At 44.6% G+C, this 23,476-nt stretch overlaps 1 protein-coding gene and 1 non-coding gene across 2 annotated transcripts in view; one reads left to right on the plus strand and one right to left on the minus strand.

Moving 5' to 3' along the window:
* ATP6V1C1 (ATPase H+ transporting V1 subunit C1) overlaps positions 1–23,476 on the minus strand; it is a 76,702-nt gene that overhangs the window by 44,077 nt on the left and 9,149 nt on the right. The window lies entirely within an intron of this gene.
* On the plus strand, positions 14,047–14,184 carry LOC119927760. Its single transcript, XR_005450733.1, has one exon. It is a non-coding gene; the product is annotated as a small nucleolar RNA SNORA7 (small nucleolar RNA).

Genomic DNA, 23,476 nt, shown 5'->3' on the forward strand with positions numbered 1-23,476 from the left:
AAACTAAGGCACAGAGAAGTTAAGTGACTTGTCCAAGGTCACCCAAAAGGTATTTGAGGAGCTGGTGCAGCTCCTCAAATTATTATTTATTAATGTTTTGCATTTATCCAATGAAAACAATTCAAAGGCAGATTAGCTTATAACCACAAATGGAAAGATTTTATGTAGTTCAGGCTGTTCTTTAAAACGTAAGTTTATAGCAAGGAAAGGTTACAAATAAAAATTGTTTGCCAATTCAAGAAGCAGGAAAATTGAAATTTTCGACAAGAAAATAAAATAACAGGGTTCCAACAATAAATTTAATAAAATAATTAAAACGTTTTTTAATTACCACTAGAAAGATAACTGATATGGCCCTGAAATGTCCTTCATTCTAGAGTAGTTTCATCTAAATTTAGCCAAAAAAAATGATAGCTTACAATCTTGTAAATGCAAATGGAATTTAGAAATATAACCCCAACATCAAGATGACCTGACTCCATTCTGCGCGGTTCTACTTTAACCGAAAATTCCCTGTCCAAAAACAGAGCTGTTTTTTGGGCAGTAAGTCGGGTAAGTGGTCACTCAAGATGGCATGTGGCGGGGCCAACAGTTGGTTTCCTGGCCCTGACTTGGTACATTCAAGATGGTGCCCATACCAGAGAGACCTCACCTAGATGGCTTCTGCATATATCAATCAATCAATCAATCAATCATATTTATTGAGCGCTTACTGTGTGCAGAGCACTGTACTAAGTGCTTGGGAAGTACAAGTTGGCAACATATAGAGACAGTCCCTACTCAACAGTGGGCTCACAGTCTAAAAGGGGGAGATACAGAACAAAACCAAACATACTAACAAAATAAAATAAATAGAATAGATATGTACAAGTAAAATAAATAGAGTAATAAATATGTACAAACATATATACATATATACAGGTGCTGTGGGGAAGGGAAGGAAGGAAGATGGGGGGGATGGAGAGGGGGACGAGGGAGAGAGGAAGTCCCTAGCCCTAATTCTGCACATCAATCAATCAATCAATCGTATTTATTGAGTGCTTACTGTGTGCAGAGCACTGGACTAAGCGCTTGGGAAGTACAAGTTGGCAACATATAGAGACGGTCCCTACCCAACAGTGGGCTCACAGTCTAAAAGGGGGAGACAGAGAACAAAACCAAACATACTAACAAAATAAAATAAATAGAATAGATATGTACAAGTAAAATAAATAAATAACTAGAGTAATAAATATGTACAATGGGCAGAGTTCCTCACCCTCCCACTGCCAGCTGCAGCTCCTCTATAAGAAAGAATCCAAAGGTTTGGTTAGCATGTAGTTTTTTGTTTAAGTTAGGGACCGGGCCGGCTTGTGGCAGACCCCGACAAAGGGAGGGAGCATTTATCTTTTGTGGGGAGAGGGGAAGGGAGAATAGAGCGGAGGTGTTCATCTGGCCCAGCTGCCCCCCATTCTGATGGATGGGTTGAGGAGGGTTTGGGCTAAGCTTTCTCCCATTACCTCTAAGGCAAGCCTGACACAGCGGTCCTTCCCCCATCCACAGAAAAAGCCTGGCCCATTTACGAATGAACGAAACACAGCCCACCACCGAATGACCATCATGACCAGAGCAGGGGTTCTGGGCCTTTTCCTTATCCCTGGTGGCTGCCATCTGGAAAATTTTATACTATGTATCATCATCATCATCAATCGCATTTATTGAGCGCTTACTATGTGCAGAGCACTGTACTACACGCTTGGGAAGTACAAATTGGCAACATATAGAGACAGTCCCTACCCAACAGTGGGCTCATAGTCTACTATGTATCACATTGGCGGGGGGTACGGAGGGAGAGATACTAAAGATCCCTGCCTCAGCAGCAGGCTTCATGAAGAAAACTCTGCATGTACATTGCTAATTATTCAATTTGACAAAAGGGAAAAAAAAAATTAAATTTTCTAAAGAATTTGTGCATTAATTCATTGCTTTCTTGAAAACTCATCCCGCTGTCCTGAAACCCAAGAAGCCTTCCAGGACAGGTAGTGAGAAGTGGAGAGGGTGAGAAGAGAAATAGTGAGGACAAAATAGTTGACAGACCAACTTAGAGACCTAATAAATACCTCTCTTTTTATATTATATAACTACATAACTGTTGGGTACTTTTAAGGTAAAACAATTATACTCGTTCTCTCAGCAAGGTAAACATTCCTTTGGTTTACTTAGGGGGCATGAATAAGCATAATTAATGGCACTAGCACAAATGGTTGGAAAAAAAATCACTGTTTCGGGAAAAAAGGGATGTTCATTTTTCATTTGATTAATAATTGTTTTGGCTAACTCTCATTTTTATCCCAAACAGCACATTATAAAGATGATGTTTTTCTTTTTGTTCTTTCTGGATGTATTATTGATGGTTCTTCTCCTTCTACCTCTCCTCCTTAAGCCTGCCTCTCCCTGGTCATTAAACTGTCTTCTCTCCTATCCCTGCCCTCCCCTTTTCCCCTCTATTACCCATCTCTTCCCTTCAATCCCAATTCCCTCCATTTTTGGTTATGTAATTTATGTTGCGTAATTAATAATGGTACTTGTTAAGCACTTTCATTCATTCATTCATTCAATCATATTCATTGAGTGCTTACTGTGTGCAGAGCACTGTACTAACCGCTTGAGAAGTACAAGTCAGCAACATATAGAGACGGCCCGTACCCAACAACAGGCTCACAATCTAGAAGCACTTACTATGTGCCAAGCACTGTACTAAGCACTGGGGTTGATACAAGCAAATCAGCAGTGTGGCTCAATGGAAAGAGCACGGGCTTTGGAGTAAGAGGTCAAGGGTTCAAATCCCGGCTCCGCCAGTTGTCAGCTGTGTGACTCTGGGCAAGTCCCTTAACTTCTCTGGGCCTCAGTTCCCTCATCTGTAAAATGGGGATTAAGACTGTGAGCCCCCCGTGGGACAACCTGATCACCTTGTAACCACCCCAGCGCTTAGAACAGTGCTTTGCACATAGTAAGCACTTAATAAATGCCATCATTATTATTATTATTATGATGATGTTGGACATAGTCCCTGTCCCACGTGGGGCGCACAGTCTCAATCCCCATTTTACAGATGATGGAACGGAGGCACCGAAAAGTGAAGTGACTTGCCTGAGGTCACATAAAAGGCAAGTGACAAAGCCGGAATCAGAACCCATGACCTTTGACTCCCAAGCCCATCCTCTATCCCCTATGCCATGCCTACTGCCCTCTAGACTGTACGCTCATTGTGGGTAGGGAATTTGCCTGTATATCTATATATATCTACCCATCTATATATATATATATATATATATATCTACCCATCTATATATATATATATATATATATATATATATATATATATATATATATATATATCTAGACTGTGAGCCCGTTGTTGGGTAGGGCCTGTATCTATATGTTGCCAACTTGTACTTCCCAAGCACTTAGTACAGTGCTCTGCACACAGTAAGTGCTCAATAAATATGACTGAATGAATGAATATTATACTCTCCCAAGTACTTAGTACAGTGCTTTGCAAACAATAAGCGCTCAATAAATACAACTAACTGACTGTCATCTACTTCCCGCACAAGTTCACTTCCACCTCCCCGAGGAACCTCCATCCCTACCCACATTCCACCACCCTGGCAGGACAGAGAAAGGCAGGTGCAGCCTCGTGCCACCTCCACATAACCTTGGGCAGGCCACGGTGGAAGTTGTGACTGTGGATTCCACTAGCTGCGAGGAGCCAGAAATGTTACTCCTCAAACCGCAGAACCTTACCGATCTTTGGTTTTGTTTTTATGTTGTCTTAATGTTTTCATTCCACTCTCCTAATGTATCTGTTGCCAGTTCCCTCTTCCCTTTTTTTTTTTTTTCAGATTGAGAGCCCCCTGAGGGACAGGGGCCATGTCTAATTCCCACTTGTGTATTCTTTCCCAGCACTTAGTATAGTGCTGTGCACACACTGGACACTTAATATTATTTACTATCCTTTTCCAGAATGATATGGGGTAAAAAAAAAACTGGGCCACTCCACCAAGAATCCATGTTGTGGGGGAATAAGATGACACCCAAATCACATTTCCTATGCACTTGGATTTGCACCCTTTATTCTCCCCACCCTCATCCCCACAGTTCTTATGTACATATCTGGAATTTATTTATATTAGTATCTGTATCACCCTCTAGACTGTAAGCTCGCTGTGGGCACGTCTACCAACTCAGTTACATTGTATTCTCCCAAGCAAGAATGTTCGGCACAGAGTAAGCACTCAAGCTCGCTCTGGATATGGAACTTGTCTAATTCTTCTGTACTGTATTCTCCCAGGCACTTAGTACATTGCTCTGCACATAGTAAGCGCTCAAACACAACTGACTGATAAATACAATTAACATTCAGGGGATTAAAAAAAAGTCCTCTGTAAGACGGGTCTCGGAATGCAGGAGAATCTATTCGAGGACAGTCCAAACGGAGAAGAATTTTTTTGGTGAGAAAAACAGGCAGAGAAGGAATATAACTGAAGTCTAAACAATGATGAAATGTGTGAACAAGACAAACATGAAATTAACGTTCATTTAATTATGTAATGTCCGGGCTAGAGGGTAGATTCCAACCAACAAAAGGAAGTACTTCATATAGTGGACAGTAAGCATATGGAATGCATCACTGACAGGAACTGGTGTTAGAAATCCATATGTTCTTGAAATCAATCAATCATTGGTATTTACTGATCACTTACTGTGTGAAGAGCACCATCCTGCTTGGGAGGGTAAAATACAACGGAGTTGGCTGACACATTCCAGGCCCACAGTGGGTTTACGGTGTAGAAATGAGTTTACAGTATAGAAATGAGCTTATAGTTTAGAAAAGTTACAAAACATTCGTGGAGGCTAAATCTATAAAAGATCAGCAGATAAGGATTTTACAAGGTACATACTAAGAAAGTAACTCACTTGACTGTCACTAAACTTTAGGCCAGTTATTAGGCCACTGATCTAATCCAGACGGCAGCTTTTATGCCAGTACTACTGATATTTACAGGCCTCGGCACTAGGAAAGGCAACAGCAGAGTAAGCCAGCTCTCTCTCTAAACTGGTTTGTTTCCTTTGGCTTCCAAGTGCTTCCACTGGCTTAAAAGGGAGGCTTTGAGGGAAAGGGGGATCCTCTGCTTCACGTCTTTATGGATGACATAAATATGAAGTTGTTTTGGGGGGGTAATAATAATTTCTTCTAATGCCACAATGCGCTGCATCCAGGCAGAAGGCTTTGTCGGGAGAGCGCTCCTTAAGTTTGCCAATGTGTGTGGTCTAAAATGTGAAGTGAAAACACATGTGACTGTACTTTCATTTTATTTGTCTTTTCCGCTCTTTCACTATGTAGCGCTGGCATCTCATTACTGAACTTTTCTAATCTGTTATTCTGAAGGATTTGTCTGAGCAAAATGAGTCCATACTTCCTGATTACTTACAGACACCAAACTTTGGATAGACAACCCTTCTTTCACTTACATTAGCATTACTTTATTTTTACTGGAATGAGCTGGGTAAAAGCTTGATTTTTTTTTTGTTTACTCATAATATAAATTCCGTCTCTACCCAATGGGTATTCATGAAATTTGGCATTTATAAAAATATGAAAACTAGGCCACGGAAATCATGATTTCAGACAAATCGGTTAGTGCTGTCAGTACAAATGATTTCTATGTTATTACAAAAGAGTAAGACGGGTAGCCCTCAAAGTAAAGGAATCTTCCAAAGATGAAATACAAAACTTGAGAAGCGGCATGGCCTAATGGATAAAGCATGGGGCTGGGAGTCAGAATGGGCAAATCACTTAACTTCTCTGAGCCTTAGTCACCGCACCAATAAATTGGGGGTTAAGACTAAGCCCCATGTGGGACATGGACCGTGTCCAACCTGATTAGTTTATATCTACCCTGATGCTTTGTACAGTGCCTGTCACATAAGCATTTAACAAATACCATTTTTTTTTAAAAAAAAAAAGACAAGCAAGTGTCAGCAACAGAATTTTCCAAATGAAGTCCTATTAGACTTCAGGGCAAAAGAACACGACAAACTAATGCTAGAACAAGAGAATGCTAATCTATGGGATTTTAGTCTTAAAGAGCTAAGTTAGACGAATTCCTTAGCAGCAGAAGCTTCTAAACAAAGAATTGCCAAACAATTAAGAATAAGATATGCGGACACCAGAGCAACGGTATCAATCAGTAGTACTGATTGAGCACATACCATTGCAGAGCACTGTACTGAGCACTTGGGAGAGTGAAACAAAACTGTTGGCTGACAATCCCTGCCCACAACAAGCCAGAGACAAGTTTATCGAGTGCTGTGTACAGAGCCCTGTACTAAATTCTTGGGGGCGTACAATATAACAGAGTTGGTAGAAATGTTCTGGGATCACAAGGAGCTCACGGTCTAGAGGGGGAGAGACAGACATAAATGTAAATAAATTACAGGTATGTACCTAAGTGCTGTGTGGGGTTGAGGGTGGGGTGAGTGGCAAGTGTTTAAGGGTATAGGTCAAAGTTTATAGTTTATGCTACAAGGAGTAGGGGAAAAGAGGACTTACCTGGGAAGGTCCTCTGGGAGACGTAATTTTAATAAGGCTTTTGAAGTGAGACAGCGGTGGTTTGGTTTTATGTGGAGGGGGAGTAAGTTCCAGGCCAGAGGGAGAACATGGGAAAGGGGTCGGAGGCGAGACAGATGAGATGGTTGTGAAGGTAGAACAGACAGGATTTGGTAACAGAACTGAATATGCAGGGTGAATGAGAAAGGTGAGTTGAGGATAATGCCATAGTTCTGGGCTTGTAAGATAGGGAGGATAATGGTTTTGTCTACAGTGATGGGAAACACGAGGGAGGACAGGGCTTGGGAGGTAAAATGAGGAAGTCTGTTTTGGACATGTTTTGCTTAAGATGTCGGTGAGACACCCAGGTAAAGATGTCCCAAAGGCAAGAGGAAATGTGACGCTGAGGGAAGGAGAGACTGAAGCAGTTAGTTTGGGAATTTGGCGGGGACAGAAGGTTTGAGAGAGCTAAATGTCAGGAACGGCTCACAAGGGTAATGGGTAACAAGCCAATGAGGATGGAGAGGTATTGTTGGCTGGAGGAGAGGGCAGAATTAAAGGTGAGAATGAATTTGAAATGGATGAAGTCAGCCAGGTGTTAGGATTCCCATCAACAGCGCTCCAAAGCTCATGAACAGAAGTGGAGGAGGAACACTGTGGAGATGATCCAGGGTTGTGAGGTAGCAGTACGAGATTGCTGGAGGGAAAGGGGAGGGAGGGAGTTTAGTTCAGGGGAGAGGGAAGTGGTAAGACTGTCGATTTGCGTGTCGAGAAAAAGTACAATGAAATTTATTGAGCACTGTACTAAGCGATTGCACAATTCTGTTGTACAACACAACAGAATTAGTAGACGTGTTCCCCGCTCACAAGGAACTTACAGTCTAGAGGACAAGTTTATAGTCTAGAGGACGAGTTTACGGTCTAGAGGAGACCATATGAGGCATGATGACTTTACAGAATTGGGGGTCACAAGATAAAAATAATAATTGTGGTATTTGTTAAGCACTTACTATGTGCTGGTCTCTGTGGGGGGACAGGGTAGATTTGCAGGGAGTGGGTGTGTAGGAGAGAAAGCAAGTGAGGAAGCCTTGGTGTGATAGTGGAATTTCAGAGTTGGTAAGGGTGGAGATTGTACAGAAACTAGAGAAGATGAGATCAAGCATGTACCTAGGTAGGTAGGTGGGGTGGAGCGGGAGGTCACTGGATATATGTATATATCTGTATATATGTTTGTACATATTTATTACTCTATTTATTTATTTTACTTGTACATATCTATTTATTTTATTTTGTTAGTATGTTTGGTTTTGTTCTCTGTCTCCCCCTTTTAGACTGTGAGTCCACTGCTGGGTAGGGACTTTCTCTATGTATTACAAACTTGTACTTCCCAAGTGCTTAGTACAGTGCTCTGCACACAGTAAGCGCTCAATAAATATGATTGATGATGATGATGGAGTTGGGGGTGAGAGGAAGTGGGCAGTGGAAGGGTGGTCAGGCACATCCACTTGGATACTGAAATCCCCAGTGATCGTTGAAGGGGTGAAGAAAGAGAAAAGTAATATACAACAGGGATCAAAATTGTTCAAAAAGTTGGAGGAGCCTAAGTAGATGACCATGAGTAATAAATGGAGTGGGGGTGGTAGAGGCAAATGAAAAGGGCTGGAAAGGAAACAGACGGGTGGGGGAGGTAGGATGATGCAAAAAACGGCACTGAAGTGATGAGAAAGTCATCAGCCAGAAATAATGGCATCACTTGTAGCAAATCAATCAATCAATCATATTTATTGAGCGCTTACTGTGTGCAGAGTACTGTACTAAGCGCTTGGGAAGTACAAGTTGGCAACATATAGAGACGGTCCCTACCCAACAGTGGGCTCACAGTCTAAAAGGGGGAGACAGAGAACAAAACCAAGCATACTAACAAAATAAAATAGAATAGATATGTACAAGTAAAATAAATAGAGTAGTAAATATGTACAAACATTTATACATATATACAGGTGCTGTGGGGAAGGGAAGGAGGTAAGACGGGGGGCAGGCTCGATGTCGAGTTGACAGAACAGGCCCGAGCGAGGCCATTCACGTGCCAAAAAAGGGCCTGCAGGAATGGGTGCTGGGTGCACCTTGTTGGGGAGGGGGTCTTTCCTCACTCAAAGCATGGCTGGTGGGAGGCTGGTTTTTCCCTCTAGGCTGTAAACTCCTTGAGGGCAGGGAGCATGTCGACCAACTCTGCTATGCCCTTCCCCCACCCCCAAGTGCTTAGTACAAATCCCGGCTCTCTCGTGTCAGCTGTGTGACCTTGGGCAAGTCACTTAACTTCTCTGTGCCTCTGTTCCTTCATCTGTAAAATGGGGATGAATACTGTGAGCCCCACGTGGGACAACCTGATTACCTTGTATTTACCCTAGCGCTTAGAAAATAGTAATAATAATGATGTTGGTATTTGTTAAGCGCTTACTATGTGCAAAGCACTGTTCTAAGTGCGGGGGGAATACAAGGAGATGAGGTTGTCCCATGTGGGGCTCACAGTCTTAATCAGGGAACTGAGGCACAGAGAAGTGAAGTGACTTGCCCAAGGTCACACAGCAGACATGTGGGAGAGGCGGGATTTGAACCCATGACCTGTGATTCCCAAGCCCACGCTCTTTCCACTGAGCCACGCTGGCACATAGTAAGCGCTAATATCAACATAATTATAATTATTCTCCGCACACAGTGAGTGCTCAGTAAACGACCCACTGATTAATTGTGTGAGGGGTATTTTTTGTTGTTGTTTGAATAATATTTGTTCAGTGCTTACTCTGTGCCAGGCACAGAACTGAGTGCTGGGGTTGATATAAACTAATCAGTTTGGACGTGGTCCCTGCCCCACATGGGGTTCACAGTCCTAATCCCCATTTTACAGATGAGGTAACTGAAGCACAGAGAAGTGAAATGACTTGTCCAGGGTCATCCCGCAGACAAGTGGCAGAGCCGGGATTAGAAGCCAGGTCCTTTTTCTTTTTTTAATCCATTTATTAAGCCCTTACTGTGTGCAAAGCACTGTTCTAAGCGCTGGGGAGGTTGCAAGGTGATCAGGTTGTCCCACAGGGGGTTCACAGTCTTAATCCCCATTTTACAGATGAGGGAACTGAGGCACAGAGAAGTTAAATGACTTGCCCAAAGTCACACAGCTGACGATTGGCAGGGCCGTGATTCGAACCCATGACCTCTGACTCCAAAGCCCGTGCTTCCTCCACTGAGCCACGCTGCTTCTCACGGCTTCTACCTGTGGTCTGACATACAGCAGCGTGGCTCGGTGGAAAGAGCTGTGTGACACTGGGCAAGTCATCTAACTTCTCTGGGCCTCAGTGACCTCATCTGTAAAATGGGGATTAAGACTGTGGGCCTCACGTGGGACAACCTGACTACCCTGTATCTTCCCCAGAGCTTAGAACGGTGCTCAGCACATAGTAAACTATTAACAAATACCACCATTATTTTGAAGCAGCGTGGCTTAGTGGAAAGGGCATGGGCTTGGGAGTCGGAGGACGTGGGTTCTAATCCCAGCTCTGCCACTCGTCTGCTGTGCGACCTTGGGCAAGTCACTTAATTTCTATGTGCCTCTGTAAAATGGGGATTAAGACTGTGAGCCCCACATGGGTCAACCTGATTACCTTGTAGCCACCCCAGTGATTAGAACAGTGCTTGGCACATAGTAAGCACTTAACAAATACCATAATTATTATTATTGTATAGTTGGCATGTGTCCTTCAGCACGTACTAGGAGACAACAGTAACTCTGGGGGGAATGATGACATAACGCTCCCCGCTCAAACCTAGGGTGGTCTAGGCTTGCATTTGCCTCAGAGCTCCTGTGCCGTCCAGCTCCAGTCTGCCTACTCATGAAGAAGCAGCTGCATAACTTTTAGTTGTTGTCACGGTTCCTTGTGTGCTTAGTACAGTGCTCGACACACAGTAAGCGCTCGAAAAATCCACTGATGGATTGATGGAATGATTCAACTTCCTCCTGATTTTTGGAAGAAAATGGGAGGTTTCCTTGTCCCTCCCTAAAAGTCGCTCGGAAGAACGTTCCCAGAAACGACTGACGAAATGGGAAGCATCAAGGCCTAGTGGAAAAGAGCACGGGTCTAAGGTTGTAATGCCGGCTCCACTACTTGCCTGCCGTGTGCCCTTGGGCGAGTCACGGTACTGTGTTTGAGTTTCCTCAACTGCAAAATTGGGATAATACACCTGTTCTCCCTCCTACTTCTACTGGGAGCCTACAAGGGGCCTGTATCAGGCCTGATTACCGTGTATCTACCCCAGCACGTAGACCACTGCTTCAGAGTAAGCACTTAACTACCATAAAGAGAAGCAGCGTGGCTCAGTGGAAAGAGCCCGGGCTTTGGAGTCAGAGGTCGGGGGTTCAAATCCCGGCTCCGCCAGTTGTCAGCTGTGTGACTTTGGGCAAGTCACTTCAGTGCCAGTGCTTAGAACAGTGCTTTGCATGTAGTAAGTGCTTAACAAATCCCAAAATTATTATTATTATTCTTCTCTGGGCCTCAGTTACCTCATCTGTAAAATGGGGATGCAGACTGTGAGCCCCCCACGGGACAACCTGATCACCTTGCAACCTCCCCAGTGCTTAGAACAGTGCTTTGCACATAGTAAGCACTTAGTAAATAAATGCCACCATCATCCATCAGTGTGGCTCAGTGGAAAGAGCACGGGCTTTGGAGTCAGAGGTCAGGGGTTCAAATCCTGGCTCCACCAGTTGTCAGCTGTCTGACTCTGGGCAAGTCACTTAACTTCTCTAGGAGGCCTTCCCAGACTGAGCCCCTTCCTTCCTCTCCCCCTCGCCCCCCTCTCCATCCCCCCCATCTTACCTCCTTCCCTTCCCCAAAGCACCTGTATATATGTATATATGTTTGTACATATTTGTTACTCTATTTATTTTACTTGTACATATCTATTCTATTTATTTTATTTTGTTGGTATGTTTGGTTTTGTTCTCTGTCTCCCCCTTTTAGACTGTGAGCCCACTGTTGGGTAGGGACTGTCTCTATATGTTGCCAACTTGTACTTCCCAAGCGCTTAGTACAGTGCTCTGCACTCAGTAAGCGCTCAATAAATATGATTGATGATGATAAAAAAAACAGGTAAGGGAGCACAGTGGGGACTGCTGCTGATGACTCTGAGCTATTGGGCTCTGTGATCCACATGCTGCTCCCATTCTCCCTTCCGGTAATGTCGCAGTGCTGGCCGCTAGGCTAGAGGGTTGCCGGGAGGGAGTGTGGATGATTCAGTACAAACCGGACCCACTTCTGCAAAAAAAACCCAAATACACGTCCTGCTGAGGTAGATGTGCAAGAAATTCTCTGTGGGACACTTACACTGTCACCATCAGCTGTATCGCTGAATGGCAACTCTGTTTTTCAGATCTCTTTGCTGCAAATAAAACCATTAGATCTGGGCTAGCTCTCTACATCACCATGACACTTTATTTTTCCATAAAAGACAGCAGGGAATCATTTTAGTAAGAAAGGTAATATTTTAAAGAAAGCACTAATATTAAGTGTGGCTCTCTGACATTATAAATATGAATTGGATCTTTTCTTAAAGCAAGGGTCTCCGTATTCATAAATATTTCACCACAGTATTCAAGCTACAAGAACACTTGAAGGATAAATATTTCCATGAGTGAATATTCATACTGAGCTGGCTTTACCATTTATTATAAAATGTCAGGGGCTGATTATGTGAGAAATAACTTATCCCGTTTTCTCCCTTCTCCTGCTTCTGGTCTTTAGGCTGTTTTCTTCGTTATTAAAACTTCTCCCACAGAGAAAAGAGGGTGATTCATGCTGCCTCGTTCTTGCCTCCCTCTTCACATCCAGCAGATCCCTGCTCTCCTCCCCTTCAGATCTTTCCTAAAAATCACATCTCCCCAAGAAGGCTTTTCCAGATTCACCTCTCACCTCCCAATCTGATTTTCCTCGCTACTGCCATTTGAGCATTTCTCTCCTAACCAAGTCCTTGGATAACCAGGCTGGCCTAGTGGACGGAGAACGGGCTCGGGAGTCAAAAGGATCACGGTTCTAATCCCAGCTCTGCCACTTGTCTGCTGTGTGACCCTGGGCCAGTCACTTAACTCCTCTGTGTCTGTTACCTCCACTGCAAAATGGGGATTAAGATTTGCGAGTCCTATGGGGGACAGGAACCGTGTCCAACCTGATTTGCTTGTAACAATAATAATAATAATGATCATGGCTTTTAGACTGTGAGCCGACTGTTGGGTAGGGACTGTCTCTATATGTTGCCAATTTGTACTTCCCAAGCGCTTAGTACAGTGCTCTGCACATAGTAAGCGCTCAATAAATACGATTGATGATGATGATTAAGTGCTTATTATGTGCAAAGCACTGTTCTAAGCGCTGGGGAGGTCACAAGGTGATCAGGCTGTCCCACGGGGTGTTCACAGTCTTCATCCCCATTTTACAGATGAGGTCACTGAGGCACACAGAAGTGAAGTGACTTGCCCAAAGTCACCCAGCGGACAATTGGCGGAGCGGGATTTGAACCCATGACCTCTGACTCCAAAGCCCGAGTTCTTTCCACTGACCCATGCTGCTTCTCTGTATCCATCTCTTGTATCCACCCCAGCGCTTTGAATAGTGCCTGACATACACTAAGTGCTTAATAAATGCCGAAATTATTATTTATTATTATACCCACCCTCCCATCGCTTGGTACTTATGTACATACATATCTTTAAACTCTATCGCTTTTTTATGTTATTAAGCGTTTACTATGTGACGGGAACTATATTAAGCAATGGGGAAGCACAAGCTAATCAGGTTAGACACAGTGAGTGCTTAACAAATATCACTATTATTATGCCTATTGCACTCCCCCACGCACTTAGGACAGTGCTCTGCACAGAGTAAGTGCTCAATAAATAATACTGAACACCAGCTGTTAGCTCAAATCAACTCATTTGGTGTTGAAAGTGTTGAGAGAAAAGGGGAGTTAAAACCACTAAACAGAGGGTTTTGAACTTTGACGCCCCTCTATTAATACAGAAACCTGTGTGCTTTGTAATTTGAGTACACTTGTTTATTTTAAGTATTTCCCATTAAAAACGGAAGCTGGACGATGTCTCCTGGACGGGATTTTCCTATATGCTAGCTGGCATCATTTTATATTTTTTACAGGACCACCGATGCGCAAGCAAGCTTAGGAAAGATGGGTTTCTATCAAACTGAGCTCTGCCTGAACAACAAAAATGGTGAAGGAGAGATGTAAAAACGGACTCCCCGAGGAACACGGATGCAGGAGGCATATACTGTCTCACACGCGCTGATAATCGAAAACGGCGGTTACTGCAGTCTGCAAGGTTATGCCCCCACCCCACCTGCCCGAAGAAGGATCCACGGTTGGGATGCTACTTTAGAGGCCTGTACCCCCATCCTCCCCTCTCAGGATTGCGCCTGGGGAGTTTCCAGTACTCTGCCAGTCTCGACTAAGGGAGGGAGAGTCAAGCAGAGGCCTACCCATTCCCTTCCTAGCTTGGCCAGTGGCTAGCGAGTGGAAGGCAATCTACTACAAGTCAAAATTCCCCTGCGCTGGACAACAGCAGCATGAGAGAGAGTCAAGGATGGAGACAAGTCGACTGTGCGGAAGGAGGCAATGGTCAACCACTTCTGTATTTTGACCAAGAAAACTCTATGGATCCACTACCAGAACGATTGCAGGTGGAGGTGGGGTGCTCCGGGAGAGACGTGTCCACGGCGTCGCTATGGGTCGGGGACGACTCGACAGCACGAGACAAGACGCGACCCCCATCCCGATGCGTTCGTGATGCCACTGCTGTCAGCCAGGTCCCTGGAACAGCTGCCCCAAACTGGAAATTGGGCCTGGGCACGAGTGTTTCCAGCCATGACCTGGTGCTTGGGTGCCCGAAGGCAGTGTAGTCTCCCAAGCGCTTAGTACAGTGCTCTGCCCACAGTAAGCTCTCAATAAAGATCACTGATTGACTGGCTGAGAGCCTTGGTGTCAAATATCGGCACAGAGTCTGGGGTAGCCAACTCCTGCTGAAGTAATCTAGTGATTTCAACTATAAATAGTTCGAAAATCACAAGGCCTGGCACCCTATCCTCCCTTTCCTTTTTTCACGATATTGATTTACCAGGAACTGTAGAAATACCACTTACGCGCAAACAGTCACAGTAGCCGAAAGGAAATAGAGTTGAAAATGATAACATACAAAATCCAGAGATACATCATTGCTGTTAGAGGCCGTGATCCAAAAACCTAGTCAAAACACTGCCAGAAAACTCAATTTCCCTCCCTGCCCCCTCACCAATTGATAGCATTTATTTCCTCATTGATTCAGTCGCATTTATTGAGGGCTTACTGCGTGCAGAGCACTGTACTAAGGGCTCAGGAATGTACACTATAACAATAAATAATAATAATAATAATGGCATTTATTAAGTGCTTACTATGTGCAAAGCACTGTTCTAAGCGCTGGGGAGGTTACAAGGTGATCAGGTTGCCTCACGGGGGGCTCACAGTCTTAATCTCCATTTTACAGATGAGGTAACTGAGGCCCAGAGAAGTTGAGTGACTTGCCCAAAGTCACACAGCTGACAATTGGCGGAGCCAGGATTTAAAGGATAAAAAGATACAATCCTTGCCCACAGTGGACTTACAGTCTAGAGGGGGATAGAGACTTTGTTAAGGAATTACTGGGTTCCGAACACAGTACTAAGCATCTGAGAGTACAACAGAGCTAGTGGATTTGATCTTTGTACTCAAGGAAGCAGGGTGGCCTAGCAGATACAGCCTGGGAGTCAGAGGACCTGTGTTCCAATCCCAGCTCTGCCACTTTCTGCTGTGAGACCTTGGGCAAGTCAATTCACTTCTCTGGGCCTCAGTTACCTCATCTGTCAAAGGGGATTAAGACTGCTGGACAGGGGGACCGTGTCCAAACTTGATTATCTAGCCCAGCACTTAGAACAGTGCCTGGTACTTAGAAAGTGCTTAAGAAACACCATTTAAAAAAAAAAAAAAGAGCTTACAATCTAGCAGGGGAGACGGACACTAAAATATTGTGCAAGATGGAGAAAAACTAAGTAATAAAGACATGTACAGAAATGCAGTGGGGAAAGAGGGTGAGGTAAGTCTTCAGATGTTTGGGGGCTAAGGATTCAAATGCATACCTGACGCAGTAAGCAGGAAAATGGTGTAGGGAAGAGATGGATTTGTCAGGGAAGGCTTCCTGGAGATGTGACTTAAGTAAGGTTTTTCAAAGATGTTGAGAGCGATGGTTTACAGATGTGAAAGGGAGAGTCCAAGGACAAAGGGAGGGCAGGAAGAACATACTGACAGTGAGAGAGGCAAAAGTGAGGCTCTGTAAGCAGGCTAGTGCTAGAGAAGTGGGGCAAGGATAAGTAGCAGGGAGAGAGTGGATTGAATGCTTTGAAGCCAAGGGTCTGAAATCTCTTTTGTATGCAGAAATGGATGGGCAACTATTGGAGGTTTCTGAATAGTGGGGAAGATATGTGCAGAATGATGTTTTAGAAAAATGATCTGAGCAGCAGAGTGAAATATGGACTGGAGAAGGCAGAGGGTGGGAGCATGGGGGTGAGTGAGAAAGCCGATACAGTAGTAGAAACACCACAACGGATGTCCCTTGTTTTCTCTCTTCCCCACCCTCCATCCGTCCGTTCGTCTGTCCGTCCCTCCCTCCCTAAGGGATCTTAAACGGGTCCCAGGTTGGCCTGTGATGACCCAGAAGGAATCAGATCGTTGCCCCACAAATGGTCACCTGAACCACCAGAAGGAACTAGTTTCTCCACAGCTCTCGAGTCCAGAGTCTGCTGCCCAAGGATCCAGACCTCTTAAGGAAGCAACAGTGGCATTGACTGAGTGCTTCTTGTGTGCAGAGCACTGTACTAAGCGCTTGGGAGAGTAAAATATAGAGTTGATAGACCCATTCCCTGCCCATAATGAGCTTACAGCCTAGAGGGAGAGGCTGACATTAATATCACTTATGGATAAGTACTGTGGGGCTAATCAACCATAAATGTTTAAATGAAGCTTTAGCAAACCCAGAACCAAAGGCAGAGGAACGCAATGTCTAAGGCTGAGCAAGCAGCTCACCTGTATGGTGTCCCCGATCCTACACAGGAGCAGCGTGGCCTAGTGGAAAGAGCACAGGCCCGGAAGTCAGCGGACCTGAGTTCTAATCCTGGCTCCACCACTCACCTGGTGTGTGACCTCGAGCAAGTCACTTCATTTCTCTGTGCCTCAGTTCCCTCATCTGAGAAATGGAAACTGCACACCTGGTCTCCCTCCTACTTAAAACTGTGAGCCCCATGCGGGGCCTGATGAACTTGTATCTACCCTAGTGTTTAGTATAGTACACGGCACATAGTAGGCACCTAACAAAAACCACTATTATTATGTGTACTGGAGAATGGAAACAGGGTGACCAACGAGGCAATGGATCCATTTCTGGGGGAACCCTGCTACACTTTCATAAACCTCTAGCCCCTTCATACTGATAACCCCAATTTCCACAGTCACTATTCTTAGGAAAAATGAAAGGTAGTTGCCAAGCAATTCTCAACACATCTAGAACCTTTTTTTCCTTTTAATGGTATTTGTGAAGCATTTACTATGTGTCAGATGCTGTACAAAGTGCTGGTTGCACATACAAGCTACTCAGGTTGGACACAGCCCCTGTCCCACACAGACCTCACAGTCTTAATCCCCATTTTACAGAACTGAGGCACAGAGAAGTGAAGTGACTTGCCTGAGATCACCCAGCAGTCAAGTGGTGGGGTCAGTATTAGAACCCAGGTTATTATGCCTCCCAGGACCGTGGTCTTTCAACTGGGCCAGGCTGTGTAACTTCACTTCTCTGTGCCTCGGTTACCTCATCTGTAAAATGGGGATTGAGACTGTGAGTCGCATGCGGGACGGGGACTGCGTCCAACCCGATTTGCTTTGTATCCAACCCCGTCACTTAGTACAGTACCAGGCACATAATAAGCACTTAACGAATACCATAATTAGCACTATTACCTCGTTTCCTTAACCTTTCAATTTGTTTTGGGGTCTGGTTTGGAACAGAAATCCAACCGGTTGCAGAGGCAAACATCTTTCTTTAAGCAACAAAATGAGGGTTAACTGATCTTCCTGAATTTTGAAGATATCTCAGAAGTCTTTGAGCACAGTGGCTATGAGATGCTGCTAGCCTAGTTGAAAGAAATAGGAGTCCCCTTGCAGTGCCTCTACTCCTATCTTCACCTTTTAGACTGTGAGCCCACTGTTGGGTAGGGACTGTCCCTATATGTTGCCAATTTGTACTTCCCAAGCGCTTAGTACAGTGCTCTGCACATAGTAAGCGCTCAATAAATACGATCGATGATGATGATGGAAAGGACTGAGTTCCTTGTGGGCTGAGAATCTACCAACCCTAGTCAATCCATCAAGCGCTTGGGAGAGTACAACACAGTGGAGTTGGTATATACATTCCCTGCCCACAGTGAACTTACAGTCCACAGGCAAGATGACGGCAAAAGGCCGCCAGCGAGACAGACGAGCTCGGGGTACGGTAAGTTGGTATTAGTGTGTGCTCTCCCAAGCGCTCAGCACGATGCTCTACGTGCAGTAAGCGCTTAATATAATTGATTGAGAAGATGGTTTGGAGCCCTCATAGACTGCCTTGAGATTTTTGTTATGTATTCGTTGAGCACTGCGTGCCAGGTACTGTACTAAGCACCGGGGTGGATACAAGCAAATTGGGTTGTATCAGAGGGTTTTATAAGGGAGGGCAACCACGAACAGAGAACACCAGAGGTGGCCTCAAAGCGGATGCCGCTGGAAAACCGAAAATCAGCATGGCCCTGGGGAAAAAGCCCAGGCCTGGGAATCAGAAAGACCAGGGTTTTAATCCCAGCTCTGCCGTTTGTCACATCTGTGTCCTTAGGCAAGTCACTTATCTTCTCTGTGCCTCAGTTCCCTCATCTGTAAAACAGGGATTAAATCCTCCCTCCCTCTGACTTTGAGTCCCATGCAGGTCAGGAACTGTGTCCAACCCGATTATCTTGAATCTAACCCAGCACGTAGAACAGGGCTTGATTCGCAGTAAATGCTTAATGAATACCATTAAAAAAAAAAAAAAATCCCCAGAGAGTAAATGTCTAGCCCATGTTCTTAGAGGGCCAACTCAGAAGTCTGATACACACGACCCTTTAAAATTAAGGGTTACAATTTCTAATTTTTAATTTTCAGTTTCAAGCAACTTTATTCAAAGGATATATTTTGCCAGTCCACTTAAAACAGATGCAGTTGTAACAGTTCAGAGCCTAATTTTTGGCAAAAAAAAATTAATCCCTATAGAAAGAAAAAGCTCCTCAGACAACCAGGAAAGACACAAATATTCAATATATGGGTTCCCTGCAAAAACAATGAAATGAATATTAAAGTACAGTATATATGTAGCTTCACATTCCATGATAGTTTCTTAAAGACCATGACTCGAGGAAATAGTCCAGTGTCAATGACTAAAACATGCGATCACCACCAAGGGCCAGGTGGTCTTGGCTGCACCAGAGTTGAAATTCTGCTTTATGAATTTTAAGGGTTTCATCAGCCACCACCAACTGCACTGGGGAATGTGGAAGTTCAGATGCTCAACTTCTCAAACTATGGCAGCTACGGGGATCTGCGTGCCTTCTCCAACTTCTCAAACTATGGCAGCTATGGGGATCTGCATACCTTCTCCTCTGCTTGTCAATCTTTTTAACAGGATGTGGGGTTTAATGCGACTGAAGGAGTAAACATAAGATAACGCCTGAAGAGGAGATGGAAGAACTGTGAGCTGTGAGTGAAACCCTTCCTGGAATCCGTGTATATTTTGGGGTCAAATGAAACTTTGTGTATTTCTGGTTAAAAATCAGGCCAGCCGATCCACAATGTAGGGTATCAAAGTTGGGGCATATTTGATATGCGATCTGGCTTTCTTTTCTAAAAACAAATACTGGAATGCACCTACCCGAAAGTCTTTTAGTCAAATCCCACAGTACAGTGCTCTGCACACAGTAAGCTCTCAATAAATACGACAATGAATGAATGAATGAAATCACAGCTACCTTACAGCAGACTACTGAAGGCTCCTTCCATACATGCCCACACATTCCCACTCCAAATTATTCTGTGCACTGGTTTACAGTGGTGCTGAAATCAACCAATCACATTTATTGAGCACTTATTTGTGTGCAGAGTACTATACTAAGCACTTGGGAGAGTACAATATAACAGTGTTGGTAGACAATTTCCTTGCCCACAACAAGCTTACAGTCTAAGATGGGGAGATATAAATTAATATAAATTACAGATATGAACGTAAGTGCTATGGGGCTGAGGGGGTAAATAAAAGGAGCAAATCAATCAATCAATCGTATTTATTGAGCGCTTACTGTGTGCAGAGCACTGTACTAAGCGCTTGGGAAGTACAAGCTGGCAACATATAGAGACAGTCCCTACCCAACAGTGGGCTCACCGTCTAATCAGGGCAAGGCAGAAGGGAATGGGAGAAAAGGAAATGAGGGCTTAGGGAAAAAGGCCTCTTGAAGGAGATGTGCCTTCAATAAGGCTTTGAAAGTGGAGAGAGTAATTGTAATTGTCAGAATTACAGAATTGTCAGAAATCATTTTCACTGTGTCATTTCAGCCGGGCCACTCTTGGGAGTCCTATAAATGCTCCCTTTCTAAAACTATATTAACTAGGTCCAAATACTAACTTCTTACTCTGGTCTTCACAGTTCTTTCCAGAGTTATTCCTTTCCTTCTGGTTCATGTTTGCTCGTATTTCTCTCTCGCGCTCTCTCACGAGCTCGTTGTGGGCAGGGAATGTGTCTGTTATACTATTAGACTGAAATCTTCCAAGCATTTAGTGCAGTAAGTGCTCAATAAATACAATTGATTGACTCTCTCTCTCTCTCCTCACGTTACTCATTCCCGTCAATCTTGTCTTCTTGCTGGATTCCCTTACTGCTTCCCAGTTTGAAGCTTTTACCTAGATGGTCCACCTACCTGGACGGCTTCCCACGTTCTGCCTGTCAAACCGCTGCTCCCTCTCCACTAGCTGCAGATTCCGATCCATCTTTCCTGGGAAGTTTTTCCTGATTTCAGTCCATAATTCCCTCCGACACACACTTGGAAACTGACATCAATCAATGCTTCTGATGACTGAACTGCACACAGGAAACACTCCAACACGATTGACCGAATGTATGTCTGCCCTATCTGCATTTGATTACCAGGTCTGCTGATGAAAAGAACACATCACATATATTCCCTAATACCTAGTGCAGTACTTGACTATCAATAATCAAGAAACTGATTTAAGTGCTTCACTGAACCAGGAGTCAGTAACCTTAGAAAATCCTCTAGGCTGTAAGCTCATTGTGAGCAGGAATTCTGTCCATCACCTCTGTTGTACTGTACTCTCCCGAACACTTACTACAGTGCTCTGCACACGGTAAGAACTCAAATACCACTGACTGATTGATAAAATGAAACCTATGAGCAGCTGGTGTGCAAAGAGCCAAACAGTGCATGGTCCCCCTTCCTCCAAACTGAAACATAATAATAATAATAATAATGGCATTTATTAAGCACTTACTATGTGCAAAGCACCGTTCTAAGCGCTGGGGAGGTTACAAGGTGATCAGGTTGTCCCACAGGGGGCTCACAGTCTTAATCCCCATTTTACAGATGAGGTAACTGAGGCACAGAGAAGTTTAGTGATTTGCCCAAAGTCACACAGCTGACAATTGGCGGAGCCGGGATTTGAACCCATGACGTCTGACTCCAAAGCCCGTGCTCTTTCCACATAGTTGTTAAACGCTATGTGCAAAGCACTGTTCTAAGTGCTGGGGGAATACAAAGTGATCAGGTTGTTCCACGAGGGGCTCACAATCTTAATCCCCATTTTACAGATGAGGTAACTGAGGTTCAGAGAAGTTAAGTGGCTCAGCGTGGCTGAGAAGCAGCGTGGCTCAGTGGAAAAGAGCCCGGGCTTTGGAGTCAGAGGTCATGGGTTCAAACCCCGGCTCCGCCAACTGTCAGCTGTGTGACTCTGGGCAAGTCACTTAACTTCTCTGTGCCTCAGTTACCACATCTGTAAAATGGGGATTAAGACTGTGAGCCCCACGTGGGAGAACCTGGTCACCTTGTAACCTCCTCAGCGCTTAGAACAGCGCTTTGCACATAGTAAGCGCTTAATAAATGCCATTATTATTATTAATATTATTGTTATTATCATTATTATTATTATTATTAAGTGCCTAAGTTACTTAGGCAAACTTAGGCAAAGTTAAGTTCCCTAAGGTCACACGGCAGACATGTGGCAGAGCCGGGACTCGAACCCATGACCTCTGACTCCCAAATCCGGGCTCTTTCCACTGAGCCACGCTGCTTCTTCTTCCACACATGACACCACTGGGTCAACTGCGGTGCGGCCCAGTGGATACAGCACGGGCCTGGGAGTAAGAAGGATCTGGGTTCTAAATCCTGGCTGTTCCACTTGTCTGCTGTGTGACCCTGGGCAAGTCACTTCACTTCTCTGTGCCTCTGTTACTTCATCGTATAATGGGGATTAAGCCTGTGAGCCCCATGTGGGACAGAGGCTGTATCTAGCCTGATTAGCTCTAATGTACCCCAGTGCCTGGCACATTTGCCTTGTTTTATGCTGTCGAGCCATCGCCAACCCATACCGATTCCATGGACACGTCTCCCAGAACGGCCCACCTTCATCCGCAACCATTTTAGAGTGTGAGCCCACTGTTGGGTAGGGACTGTCTCTATATGTTGCCAACTTGGACTTCCCAAGCGCTTAGTACAGTGCTCTACACACAGTAAGAGCTCAATAAATACGATTGATTGATTGATTGGTAGTGGATCCACAGAGTTTTCTCGGTCAAAATACGGAAGTGGTTTCTTCCGTCCAGCCAACTTGAGTCTCCACCCTCGACTCTCCCCCATGCTGCTGCTGCCCAGAACAGGTGAGTTTTGACTTGTAGCACATTGCCTTCCACTCCCTAGCCACTGCCCAAGCTAGGAAGGGAATGGGTATGACTCTGCTCGACTCTCCCTCCAGGAAGACTTCCCAGACTGAGCCCCTTCCTTCCTCTCCCCCTCGTCCCCCTCTCCATCCCCCCCATCTTACCTCCTTCCCTTCCCCACAGCACCTGTATATATGTTTGTACATATTACTCTATTTATTTATTTTACTTGTTCATATCTATCCTATTTATTTTATTTTGTTAGTATGCTTGGTTTTGTTCTCTGTCTCCCCCCTTTTAGACTGTGAGCCCGCTGTTGGGTAGGGACTGTCTCTATATGTTGCCAATTTGTACTTCCCAAGCGCTTAGTACAGTGCTCTGCACATAGTAAGCGCTCAATAAATACGATCGATGATGATGATGATGATAGGCGAGACTGGAACGTCTCCAAGTGTGACGCTGAGAGGGGAGCCTGGCGCACAGTACGCGCTTAAATACCATTAAAATGCACAAGTATCACTGCACCACATGGCTGCTTCCCAGCAAGAGCATACTACCAATCTCCCCATCTTCAAACCTTCCTAAAAATCACACCTCCAAGAGACCTTCCCTAACTAACCCCACATTTCCTCAACTATTCACCCTCCCTTCTCCATCACCTCTGCTCTTGGATCTGTATCGTTAAGGACTTTGATTCCCTCCCCTCCCAGCCCCACAGCACTTAGGTACATTTACATTGCCACTTCCTGAATATGTCATTTATTTTAACGTCTGCCTCTCCTACTAGATAGTAAGGCCTTGACGGCAGGGATCGTGTGCAC

Source organism: Tachyglossus aculeatus, chromosome 4 (genome assembly GCF_015852505.1).
Source record: "Tachyglossus aculeatus isolate mTacAcu1 chromosome 4, mTacAcu1.pri, whole genome shotgun sequence".
In the NCBI taxonomy this organism is placed as follows: Eukaryota; Metazoa; Chordata; class Mammalia; order Monotremata; family Tachyglossidae; genus Tachyglossus; species Tachyglossus aculeatus.